Raw genomic sequence first — 13415 nt, forward strand, 5'->3', positions numbered from 1 at the left:
TGTTGTGTCTCAGACTTGATGTCACAGACACAAGTGTACTTGAGGTTGCCTCAACTGGAAAGAAAAACAAAAAAAATTATGTCCCACCATCTTTCATCTTATGTCTTAGCCAGTTCCTCCCTGGCTGCCTAATGAAATGATTCTAATAAATTCAAGGTTTGAATCTGAAGACAGGTCAAATTAAAAGTACTTTTGTCTGGGATCTTTGGTTTTCTATAACAAGAGCTAAGCATAATTTTAAGTGCTAATAATGAACAAAATCCTCCTTATTTTTTATCTTTTAACACCTCACTTCTAATTATTGGTTTTACACATCTGTCCAACAAAAACTTGAAGACTAATCACAAAAGCGTTTAGAAACACCAAGAGGTTTAGCGTGTATGTAGAATTTGAATTTGAAAATGTTTGCTTATGCAAATATTTGGCCAGTAGAATTTTATTCTTGGCGTAGAAACTATGTTTTTTTTTTCCTCTAAGCATGTTGCTACAGAAAACTGATATCCTGGAGGGATTGTTTACTTGGAAGAGGCTTTGGGGATAAGAGTTATACTAACATTTAATGATGTTGATCAGATGTTACTTTTTGTTAAAAGAAGCTGAAGAATTTTACCTTAAACTTTTACCCAACCATACTTTTTTTTCTTCTTCTTCTTCAATGTGGACTATTTTTATAACAGCATTTCTTTCTCAACTTCACTGACGTCAGTGAAGGCAAATGGAATTAAATTGCATACTCACTTGGGTCATTAAAAAAGTAAACCATGTAATTTCAGGGTTTAGTCAATGAATGAACTGAATAATATTCACACACTTATTTGAAAGAGTTATTTCAATGTTTACTTTGGTGAAACAGGCCAGATCCCCAAGCCCTGTTGCCCACAGGTAGACCCCAGAGACGCTATAAAGATGCAGGTGACACAGACTTGCAGTTATGTGGCTTCCGTCTCCGCGGGCGTCTGCCCTGAGATTTCCATGCTGCGTTTCTCTGTCTTGACTGATCACTAAACTCCTGAGCTATTTACGTTTTATTCTCAGACATCAATTTCATGTTATCTCTGCATGTTCAGGAGAAAAAAAAAGGTTTTCTGGTCACATATTTGATGTTTACCCACCCATATGTGAAAATAAACACTGGAGATTCCATCTGTGAGCTCCCTTTTGAGTTGGTTTCTGCTTCAGTGGGGAACCCGCTTAACCAGTTTTACCAGCTTCTTAGAAGAATATTTTGTTACACAAAGAAAGTATTGTTCTACAGGACAAGATAGGTAATTATGAGATAGTGGAGAAGTTTGTCTTTCATTGTGAAATTACAGAAAATAGAAATAAAATGGGTGATTACTGATTACAGAAGTTCTCTTACTTACCACAGAACTTGTAAGAAAAACAGAGGAAGTGTGCTTACCAAAAAGGGCATTCAAAAAATGCTGTTTGTAACCCAAGCTAATGAAAACAAGGAAACGTATAGTCAAGGCCGACTTCCAATACCTGCTAACACCGGGGTGTTTTCTGAACCACTTCCCTCAGATGCCCCTCTGAGTCCGTGGAGGGGAGACAGGCTGCAACTGTGAATTTCCTTGTTAGCGTCTGTCATGACCTTAATGTTCTTTGAGCAACTTTCTGGTTAGTACATTTAATTTCCTCTCTTTCACAACATAGGTCTGACCCTGATAGGATAAGCTACCACAACTGAGATTCAATTATCGCCAAATGGAGAGATTGCCCCCGTCTGAGTCCCAAATGCGGTGGTTTTCCATTACTACCCACTCCCACTGATCACCATACAGGGTCTTTTTTGAAAACTATATCCTCATAAAGTCTTTGGCTAATATTAACAATTTCTTTTATGAAGTTAATAAAATCTTATACTTAAATGCTTTTTAACTTCATGTTTTATTGTTCCAAAAACAAGATCGAGAAAGCGACCTTCTGTAAAATTGCTACTGTGATTTACGAGCGTAGACCTTCTGCAGCCTTCTTTGTGGGGCCAAGAGGGCAGGATTCCACTGGACACAAGGAGAAAACAGTATCGCTGTGTCATGATCACCCTTTCAAAACTCTGCTCTGTGGCCAGCAACGGGGCACCTGATGTTCCTGGTCATTCTCAGACAAGGAAAGCCCTTCAGGCATGTTTACTCATTAAAGTAGTCCAATTTCAGTCGTTTAAAAGTCTAAATCATGAGTGTCAAAATGCTGAGCTTCATTCGGAGGTAAGTTTTCTCTCCTGTTTCCCTTTCTTCACCCCCTGCTTTGCCGGGACTGCTGTGGGAAAGGGGTTAGCCTCTCCATTTCAACACTTTCTCCTTTTCCTGTCCTACCCTTGTCCCCACGAGGCTGTCTTCTGGCTCCTCCTGGGCTGAGACAGACTAGAGGAGGGAGAGGTAGGTGTACAGAAAGGTTCTGATCACTCACCAGCAGCGTTCTCTGGACTTTGGGCATCTTCAGGGCACTTTCTGTCTTGAATGCATTTGTGGTTCTTTGGAGACACCACCCCAAATGAAAATCTCTTAATGTTCCCTTAATGAGGTCCAACTCTTTCTCTGACTGTTACTTAAGATGCTCCTCTGCCTGGGTGATGCCCCTCCAAGCTCTTTTTGTTAGCAGCAAGTGCTCCCGGATGGGGTTGCTATGACAATGACCCTCAGACAGGTTCCTTCCCCGTGACTTACCTCTGCTTTTCTGGGCAGCCTCCAGAGGGGCTGTGTTCATTTCTGCTTTCTTGGCCATTCACAGGTGGGTCTGGTCAGGATGTTTCCTGTGAGCTACACAAAGGTATTTTAGCTCAACGCTCATTACCTGGGAGGCAGGGTTCCCAGAGATGGGTTATTATGTATCTTTTAAGCTATAGATAACATCCTTTTAGTGATTAACTTGTAGCAAAAGCAATAGAATACAAAGGTTAATGTAACAGAAGCAGATTCATTGTGGAGTCAGATTTGTTCTTCCCTAGTACATGTGCAGCCCCATTTCCTGACACATCCTGCCCCTTCCACACATGCACACCCCTCTGCCACACACACACACACACACACACACACACACCCCTTGCACTCCAGTTAACCTGCATACTTTGCAGATAGAGCTTTGCAATTGCTATTTCCTCTAACTCAGGGATCAACAAGTTTGTTGTTTTTTTTTTTTGTTTTTTGTTTTTTTTTAAATGGGCAAATAGTGAATATTTTTGGCTTTTGAACTATACAGTGGTTTTTGTTGTAACTAACTACCCTGCCATTGAACATAAATAAATGGACATGGCTGTGTTCCCATAAAACGTTATTTGTGGATACTGATTTTGAATTTCATAAAATATACATTTATCATGAAATATTATTTTTCTGTTCTTGCTATTCTATTTAAATATGTAAAAAACATTTTTAGCTCCCAGGCCACACAAAAACAGGTAACAGGCCATGGTTCTCCAAGCCCTGCTCTAACTGTATGGCATTACCTTCCTTTTGTGTCAAGCTGACTCTTTAAGACAGTTCTGGAAACTTACACACCCAAGCACAGTGCTGCCATGGTCACATCAGAACATCTCTCTAATACCAGTTGTTTCAACGTTTTTTAAAATGCTTTTTACTCCCTTTCCCTGAACGAGGCTCTGAGCAAATTATAAGGAGAAAGATCTTAAGCAATTTTGTATCCCACCATGTGCCAAATGAATAATCACACAAAGTGAGGGAGCTCTAATTTTTAGACTCTTTCTTTCTCTTTGCTTCCAAAATATTTCTGATGAGTCATTCCTCCATGAATAAAAGGTATTAGGTACAGCAAGACTGGGAGACAGTCTGACTGGGAAATCAGAGCCCAGGCGACAGCGAATCCCAGGCTCTCTGTCTTTGATAATGGCTAATGGGACCTGGATTAGGGTGTGGCTGACAGTCATTCAGCCCACAAACATTCCACGGCTGCTGGGTGTTAGGATGCTAGCTGGGACAGGACAAAGATACTCCTCTCCCTGAGGAATTTACAGACCGGTCAGGAAGAAAGGCTTCAAAAGCTGCTATGATGAAGAAGTAAAGAGCTTCAGGAGTGCTAAGCAGAGGAAGCCAGTCCTGGGGGAGAGGTTTGGAAGGGTCCCTGAGGAAGCGATCTGCCCACCAAGACCTGAAGGAGAAGCTGAAGTTGGCCAGGTGAAAAGAGAGGGAAGGGTGTCTAAGTACAAGAAACAGCCTGTATGAAGGCTCAGAGGTGGGAGAACCAGAGAGTCTCTCAACCATCCCATTTCATTAACCTTTGCATTAGGCTTTACAAGGGATTCTTAGAGAACCAGCTGCTGTCTGGCTCAAGTCAGGCTTCATCACCTGTAAACTGAGAGCAACGAGTTAAATATATCCAGGTCCTCCCTGAATATGTCCACTCTAGCTGCCTCCCCTACTTTTTCATGGCTCTTAGTCCTCTATGTCTAATGAGATGTTCTACAGGTTTTGCTCTTCTGGTGTTTTCCATTCGGGTTTTCCCTTCTCCCTCCCTTAGTTCTTCAGCACGGTGAGGGCATAGACATAATTTTTATTTACAACATTTCTTTAATTCCACACGCTTTTAAGATGCCATTCATTCAAGAAATATTTTTTCAGCATCTCTCTGTGCTGTGCACTGTTTCAGGAGCCTGGAATATGTCAGAATAAAACAAAGATCTTGCACGAGTGAATCTTGTAGTGGCAGGGTCGGGGTTGAGAGGGAAAAAGAGGCGATAATACACACAAAATAACGGATGAGTAAAGCACATATTAGGCAGGTGTGGGGGCAAGAAGGATGTAGGGCAGGTCATGGAGGCTGTGGGGCTGAGGACGCATTTTAAAGAGAGAGTTCAGGGTAGACTTGGTTGTGAGGGAGCCTTTGAGCAAAGATGCTGGAGGGGAGGGGACTCCCCATGGGGGTATTTTCAGGACGAGAGAGGAACCAACGCAAAAGGCACCAGCCAGGAGAAGGTTCCATTCCAAGAGGGACGGGCAGGACCTGGCAGTGGAGTAACGAGGGAGACCTTGGAGGAGCTGCACTCTGAGACGCCGGGGGCAGCTGAAGGGTCGGCTGGAGGGGCTCGTAGGACCCGATAACCACGTGGCTTCTATTTCTGACTCAGCTGGGGAGAAATGCAGGCGTGTGAACAGAGGCACAACATCACCCGACCTGTGTTGTAAAGAGATGCTGTGGACGTGGGATTGAGATGATGACGGGGGCAAGGACAGAAGGGAGGCCGGTGGGGACCCCACTGGAGTAACGCTGGGTTGGGGGCAGGCAAGGGGCAGGAGAAGCCCGGGAACCTCCAGCACTGCTGGAATAAAGTCAACGGTCTCTCCCCGCTGTCTGAATGTGGAATACGAGGGAAAGGAGGAGACAAAATTGACTCCAAATATTTGGCAGGAACATCTGGAAGGTTGGAGTGGCCGGAAGTGGCCATTGGTTGACTGACTACGAGGATGTCTGCAATGGAGCACATTTGGGAAGCAACTCAGAAGGTGTATTTGCTGAGAATTACATTTCTCATAGATTTTTAAATGGAGATATCACAGGCAATTGAATATATGGGTCTGGAATTCTGTAGAGAGTTCTGAGCTAGGGATGTGAATCCGGGCATCTTTGGCATTTAGATGGCCAGTAGGACAGGAGATGGGGTGAGGACACCAAGGGGATGGATGGGGACCAAATGACTCCCCAGGACCCTGACACTAAGGTGACTTACTGTCCCTGTTGCTGAACTAACTGATTCATTGGCTGACTCGGGTGAAAAATAATACAACTGTCTGAGTAATGCTTTAGAAGTATACGTCCTAACCTCCTTCCTATGACAACAAATCATACTGCGTATTAGTAAGAGTATGGTTTGGCTCACCAATTATTCTAAAAAAAAAAAAAAAACCCAACCAGCTTTCAGCAGTCACACATCACACACACACACACACACACACACACACACACACACACACACACACACACACCCCAATAGGAAAATAGTGCAGAAAACTCTACTCGGTAAATCCAATTCTCATTTACAGACTGGAGACAAAACAGGAAACAGATACACGGGGACAAAAATAAAAGCCGGCTGATTCTGAAAGGAACTGGCAGCGAGTGTGTCATCTCCCTGCTCAGTGAGGGCTTAGGGCCCCGGGAGCAGCGTTTACGACTGTGCTTCCCTCAGCACAGAGCTTCCTGAAACTGACTTGATTCTGATGAACTCCAAAGGCTGAAGGGCAGGAAGAGATCAAAGTTCTCAGCGCATCACCTGCCCTTCTGCGCTTGCAGTCTCACTGCAGGAGCAGATCACACAGGAATCCAAACGGCCGTATCACCAGGAAAAAAAAATTTTTTTAACTATTTTTGGAGATATTTGGGGAAAACATTTTCCGTGCTCAAATAGGTCAAGTCCAATAGCAACGTGACAATGCAAACATGACCCACGGCCAAAATGTGAGAATTTTAACACATCATCAAGAGGGGGCATAACCCCAGGGCAACACGAGCAGTCAGCCCTTCCAAGATCAACTTCCTGAGCCTTCCACTAATGCACAGTGCGGGGTCAGAGCGGGGAAGCTCTTTGTGCTGTAAAAAGAGGGGAAAGAGAGGGAAAAGCTCAAGTGTGCGTTCTCTCTACACTCGGGGAAGATTGCACAGCACTTCAGCAGGAATCTTTGCGCGGTACTCAAAGATACAAAAGCAATATGTCCTGCTAGAATCTTAAACATTTTGAATCAAAGTTGCCGTACTTTTTTTCCTCCCCCTCTCCTTTTTCTTTCCTTTTTTCTTTTTAAATTACAGCCCTGCAATTTACCGGAGCTGAAGGCTCTTTCTTCCTGACAAGGTAAGATGACTTTTTTGTTTGTTTGTTTGTTAAGGGATGGAGGGTTTTAGAATCAGACACTAGAAGCTAACTTCTTGGGCTTTGTTCCTAGCTCTGACTGTGTTGATGGAGAAGTACTGTGTCTGGGAGGCTATAAATACGTGTCATAAATGTGTTATTTCTACTTAGACTCTGTAGGACTGCTGTTATCTCTTGGGAGAATAACATTACTGTCATTAAAGTGCACATTAGCCAGTTGAAGCTTCTAAAATTAAAAATATGTGTGTGTGTGTGTGTGTGTGTGTGTGTGTGTGTGTGTGTGTGTGTATATATGCAATCGTTTGGAGGAACATCTCCTGAATGACAGCAATTGTGTTCACCCTGCAAACCACTGCTTAGACAACATTTAATCAGGTCTGATCACTCTTCCACTTCTTGACTAGTCCCTTCCATGATGAATTTCCAAGTTCCGCACTGTATTGCTAGGGGAAAAAGAAAGTGAACAAAATCTTCTGTTTTCACATTACCAGTCGTTATGATTTTATGAAGTGAAAATAACTAATGGGTAAAAAAGAACTGTATTACTCTTCTACACTTGTTAAGTCATTTACAGGGGATTTCAATTCCCTACATGATTCCTTTCACTCTGGAGTCCGGCAGAGAGGGTGGGGTGGCAGATTTCAGTCTGCCTCTTTATTCAAATGCAATGAATAGTCTCAACAACAGTCTTCCAATCCACTGACAATTAGCACATTTTCTTGAAAGTTTATTCTTGTGTATCAACCTCACAGTCTTCCCTGATTTTTTTTTTTTTTACAAATATTATTTTTACCGTGACTCTGATGTACACATCTCATAAAATAGGCACTAACAAAACTAAAGTGCATCTGGGTTCTTTTTCAATTGGAAGACTGACAGATCAGGGCAGGGAGGGTGGGGAATAGCCCCAGAGGTAGAAGGGGGTTCTCATAAGGGGCTTTACTTATTGTCAGTTGCAGGAAACTCCCAAGGAATGTTCCTGAATATCGAATCCAGTCTGGCTTTAAATTACTCAGGTACGCACCAGCTCTCCAAGAATTCCACACAGTGGACTCTTCCTTAGGTATGCTGGAGTCACAAGCACCATTTTCTTCTTTAAGTTATAAATTTAAAAGCAGCAAAATCTTAAATTCACCTAAAAAATGTCCTTCAGGGTCTGGCCTGAAACATAATTTTCAAGCACAACTAAGACATGCGGTTTACTGAATTCCTTTCACATTGGGCCACTAACTACTGACGCTCTTTTTAATATATTTCGTGCTGTAAATGTGATATATGTTGCAAATGCTAAAAACAGATTTAAAAGGCATAAATGACATTGGGTATTTCTGTTTGTAACTTTAATCCCTTTAGTGTAAAATATCCTCTTTCTGCCTCTTTTCTATATTGGATTCAACAAATAGCTTGAGAAATAAATGTCAGTGACTCCTTCTGTACCAGTATATTTTTCTGTACTTTTAATATCTTCCTATTCATTTTAGAACAAAGAGAGATTTCCAGAGCCAAAGACACGGCCTTTCATTTTACAGGAATTTTTTTTTTCCTTACAAATCGGCTATCATTGTAATCCTCAAAGTCCAAAGGCAGCTAAATTATCTATCCTCTTTTCTAACCATGACAACTTCTAAACTTTAACTTTGATTGAGATTAAACAGAATCCCAGCGGAAGGTTTGGAGAGGAGGCTCCGGAAGGCGCTGGGTGTGATTGCGGCAGCAGACCCCTGAGGCCCAGAGGGCACGGCTGCAGTGATGTTAAGGTTGCTAGGTGGAGCAGTAAAAAACGATTATAAAATGCTTGGTAAACGCTTTATATGTGACACATAAAGTCTCTCTAATAAACGAATCCTCCAGCCGTGCTGGTGGGAGCGTTGTCGGCCTCAGACGCTAAGCAGACACCTCACAGCTCCTGAGAGGGAGACATCGTGCCGTCTGGTCAAATGTGTTCCCTCCAAAGGTGGGAAGGTGGGTCCTCAGTTTCTCTTCCAAAGCTTGACTGTTGATTAAGAACAGTGGTGCCCCATCCGAGTGAACCAGGGCCGCAGAAGCGACGGGATTTCAGAAAGCAGAGTGTCTCTTTCTTTGGATGAGGGTGGGAGGCACTACCAGAAGACTGCCTGGTTCCCAGACCACACACCACACCTCTTTCCTCTCGGGTCTCGTCTATTTCATAGTCACTGACGTATTTCTTAGTTTCAGCCTAAACTAGTCTCCTAAATCTCATGGCATTCTCCCTTTAATGCCAGGTTGCCCCTCCGAAAGTCAGCAGGCATCCGGTCTCAAAGCAACGAAGAGCACATCTTAATGTTTAATCCGAAAAACATTTCCTTTAATCAATAAAGTTAATCATTTATCCCTATCAACATGGCCTCTTTCTAATTTCATGCAGCCAACTTTTAGATTATTTTTTGCTTCCTGTTCTAGATTTCACCCCATTTGTAAATTACTGAAAAGACGTTGTTTCTACACCTTTTAAGCAACTTATATGAAAACTAATATAATGTGTCCCATAATATCTTGTTCATTGTTATTGATGATATTTGTCATAAAATCAGCACACAGTCTTGATAGAGTTGTGTCTTGCTGTCTCCTAGGTTCTGGTCACAATTCCATTTCCACACCGAGGTGTTCTGAACTCTCACCTAGTCTCTTACCTCTTACTTGCACAATAAAATGATAAACTATATTTCCATCGACTATATAAAAATTAAAAAGACAAAGACCATTGATTGCTGGGAAGGATTTATGGAAACAGAATCCCCCGTTCGAGTTGGCAGGAGTCTCTGTTGCAGCCATTTGGCAATACTGAGTACAAGGGAGAAGGCGCGTGGCCACGAAGCACGTGCCATTTCATCCCCAGGGAAGCACACATGCACAGAGAGATGTGGTATGGTTTGGGATGGAAATGGCATAGCCCAATCCTAAACTGGGAGCCCAGATGTTTGAAAGCGACTATCTGGATAAAGTGTGGTGCGTGCACACAATGCCTTGCTGAGTGACGGTTAAAACCAATGCACTAAAGATATGTGTGTTTCATCTCAGCAAACGGCATTAGTAAAGAAAGCAAGTTTCAGGATGATGAAACAAGTGGAGAACAACACTGTCTTCTGGTCATGGGTATCAATACACATGTAACGTTGGCAGGATTCTCATCAGACTGAACCTGGCTGTTTAGTGACTGAAGGAGAAAGAAAGAGAATGAGACGGTGGGGCCGGTCAGAGAGGGTATTGACATCACTGCAGGATGTACTGTCTTTCTCTTTTCTGTCTTTTTTTTTTTTTAAAGAGAATTAATGTAGTCTTTCTCTATTCTATTTCTGGCCACCTTTTCCCCCCAAAGAGCACGAACGCATACTTTTCCTGTGTGATTTTTAAAGAACATAAATTTAAAAAAAGACACAGTAATGCAAAATGCTTAACAGTTCTAAATGTGAGTGATGAGAATATAGTTAATTGTTACATTATTCTCTGTACTTTTCTGTACTTTAAAAATGTATCCAAATGGGAGAAAAAAGGTCAACTTTAGAAGGAAGCTACCAATGCTCTAGTTTCTCTGTCTCACATACACACACATGCACAACACAGCCACCATTCACTAGCTGTGAGATTTGAAGCAGATCACTTAACCTCTCAAGACCTCAGCTGCCTCTTGGGGGTAACGACACCTTCCCTGCGAAGCCGAGGGCTGCACCAGCTGGTCTCCTGAGATGCGTAATCAACACGGTGATGCCAGTTTTGCCTGCCTTTTCAGAGGCAGAAGCCGCAAACCTCACTGAGCCTCCCCTACCTTCAGTCGCTGCTTCACTCTGTCACCTGCATCAGGGAGCTGGAAATCCAATCCCTGACCACGCTGGCTGCCGAGACCCCTGCGGGAGCATCCCCAGCGGGAAGATAAGGAAGCTGGGGACCAGGAAGGGGACAGAGACAGAGGGGAGGGAGAGTCAACGCCAGGGAGGGTGGGGACCAGGGAGACGGAGAGGCAAGAACAATGAAACCACCTGGGACAGCAGAAACGCAGACGTCAGGAAGCAGAGAGCACAAGCCAGAGAAAACAGTTTTCTAGGCTGACACGCCGGCAGGCGTGTCGTCTGGGTGTGAACAAGGCTGTAACAAAAGGCACGATGGCTGGCGTCCGAGCGAAAGAACTGAGAACCATCCAAAACGCTCAGGCGCTGTTCTCACAAACACCTGCATGTTCTGTGCATCTCAACGCGACGATGTCATTACCCTCTCACCAGGTAAACCTAAACGGATCACCCAGCCCCTCGGCCTCCCACTGTCCCCATCCACGCCAGCCTCAGCCGTGCGTTTAGGAGGGCAAAACACACAGCTCTGAAGCCACGATTCAATTTCAACTGAGTAAATTTGTTCACACGTGTCTCGTGAACAGCTCTGGGTTTTTTTTTTTTTTTTTTACGCCCATTTCAGAAAGTAGGCAGAAAACATGGGATAATCACTTTCCATTGGACGTTATTTATATCATCCTTTTGTATAAACATGAAAAATCTCAATTTCATGCTTTTTTAAAAAAACTAAAATATTAGCCTCTCTCCCCACCTCACTTCACTCCAACAGGTATGTTGGTTGAAATGGCAGTTAAGTCAATATTCATTTCTGATCATCCAGAAGGAACTGTTAGACTAAGCAAGTATTCAAAGAACTTTTTCTCAGCCAGAGTTATACCAAGCTCCCTACAGCGGCCAGCAGTGTGTGTATAATACATAACAGTAAGAACTAGACAGGAGTTACTGCAACGAATCCCAGGTGACTGGCCTCATGTGACCGCTATAAGTAGGATTTCACAACATGGGAGCTTAGCTCTGTGGATTGACTTTTCTCCACCAATTTAAACATCCTTTCACCAGATGTAAGTTTCAGCTACACTTAGATATACCATTTTCATATATACATATATATATATATATATATATATATATATATATATATATGTATGTAATTTTCCCCTTAGTTCTCAAATTCCATCATAAAGTGGGAAGAGTGATACAGACACGGTTTCTCTATTTGGAATTTAATATGTAAGATAGAGTTTGTTTTTTTTTTCCCCTTCTGGAAAAAGGTGAATCTACATTGTTCCAACAGTTGGAAAATTATTTGTCTCGTGCCAAACCTATAACAGAGCAATAAAATGTGTCGCAGTTGGGTGGAGCGCCCCAGATTCCAGAAGTCTGTGAAATTCAGAGGCCCCCAAGTTTAAAAAATAAAATGTCTGTTTATTTTGTCCTTAACACATTTCTAATTTGTTTTTGCAGATTGTTCTTTATTAACAAGGGAAAGCTATTTTTGTATTGTTGCCAGGAGACTTCAGAAACCAACAGCCTGATCAAAATAATAACTTCCTGTAATGAACAGTCTTGCTGGTTCAAAGATATTTAATTCTATATATTTTTTTCTGAAAATGTAAATTAAAGGCTTTTAAGCATTAGTGACATGATAGTGCAGCTTTGGAATCTTACCCTAAATCAGCCTGCCCTGCTCCTGTTGCTACCTTGGGTTAGGTAAAGAACAATGCCTTTTTCTTTGAAACACTGTAGCACTTTTGAAAACGCTGACAGATTTATTTATTAGTTCTAAATGCTATTTGCTGAAGTTTCTTTAAAAATGATAGGCTAACAAGAAACATACTACAAGAAAACCTCTGAGACATTAACAGCATAGCATAACTTAAATCAACCCTCAAAGTTTGAAATTCAAATTTTGCTTCTTTATTTTTCTGAAACGTCACAGACATGAGGTAAGAAATAAATTGTCAGGGACACAAGCTATAATATTACGAATTCTTCTCCCACAAAAAAAAGATGCATTGCTTATAAGTTTTCTGTCCTGCAAATGCTAGACCTTCTTCAATAATATATACCAATTACTGTGTAAGATACTATCTTAGAGTATGACACTTTTGCAACAGTAAATTACATTACTATAAATTTCTAAAAGTATTTATTATAAAGTCTTCTCTGTAGTAATTTTGCATGTTCTTTTACTAGGCACCCCTGTAAGTTTCTTTGCAATGTGCTCATCAGTTTGGTCTCAGCTGGAGATCCAGTCTTAAGAGATAGAGGAGAAAGACAAATCGTTGTGTAGAAATTTCAATGTCAAATGATATATTAAATGGTAAGTAATTGAAAATACATATTTTGGGGTTGATACAACAGTACTGTGAAATGACGCCCTGGGAAAAAATGTCATATCCTTAGGTGCGTTTAACCTGGAATTACCGAGGGGTCGAAAGTGAAACGAGAGACGTTGTTTCTCCTCTGGGCTGTCCCTGCTCCCTGCCTCACTTTGGTAGAGAAGCAAAAAGAAAAGTTCATCCAAATTATTTTTTAAATTATGGAAAAGTGCTACCATTAGAGCTTGAAGAAGTAATTAAATGTCTTTTTTGATCCAAGGATTCCTTTTATTCAGAGGGTCTTTCTTTCCTCTATGAATTCAATGAAAATAAATCCTTGAAAATTCACACTTTTTTTTCTTTTATAAACTTATTTTATGAAAGCACAACCTGACAGTCCAAGTTAGACACTGTCCTATCCAAATGTCTGACTCCAAATGTGGAGTCAGAGGTGATGAATACACCTGCTCACCT

The 13415-nt window shown here is 41.9% G+C and overlaps 1 long non-coding RNA gene across 1 annotated transcript; it reads right to left on the reverse strand.

The window, feature by feature from the left end:
* Window positions 1-722: 722 nt before the first annotated feature.
* On the reverse strand, window positions 723-11168 carry LOC123617731 (uncharacterized). Its single transcript, XR_006725934.2, has 3 exons — window positions 10602-11168; window positions 2667-2759; window positions 723-1055 (listed from the first exon to the last, which is right to left on the reverse strand). It is a non-coding gene; the product is annotated as an uncharacterized LOC123617731 (long non-coding RNA).
* Window positions 11169-13415: the final 2247 nt, after the last annotated feature.

This window comes from Camelus bactrianus, chromosome 14 (assembly GCF_048773025.1).
Source record: "Camelus bactrianus isolate YW-2024 breed Bactrian camel chromosome 14, ASM4877302v1, whole genome shotgun sequence".
In the NCBI taxonomy this organism is placed as follows: domain Eukaryota; kingdom Metazoa; phylum Chordata; class Mammalia; order Artiodactyla; family Camelidae; genus Camelus; species Camelus bactrianus.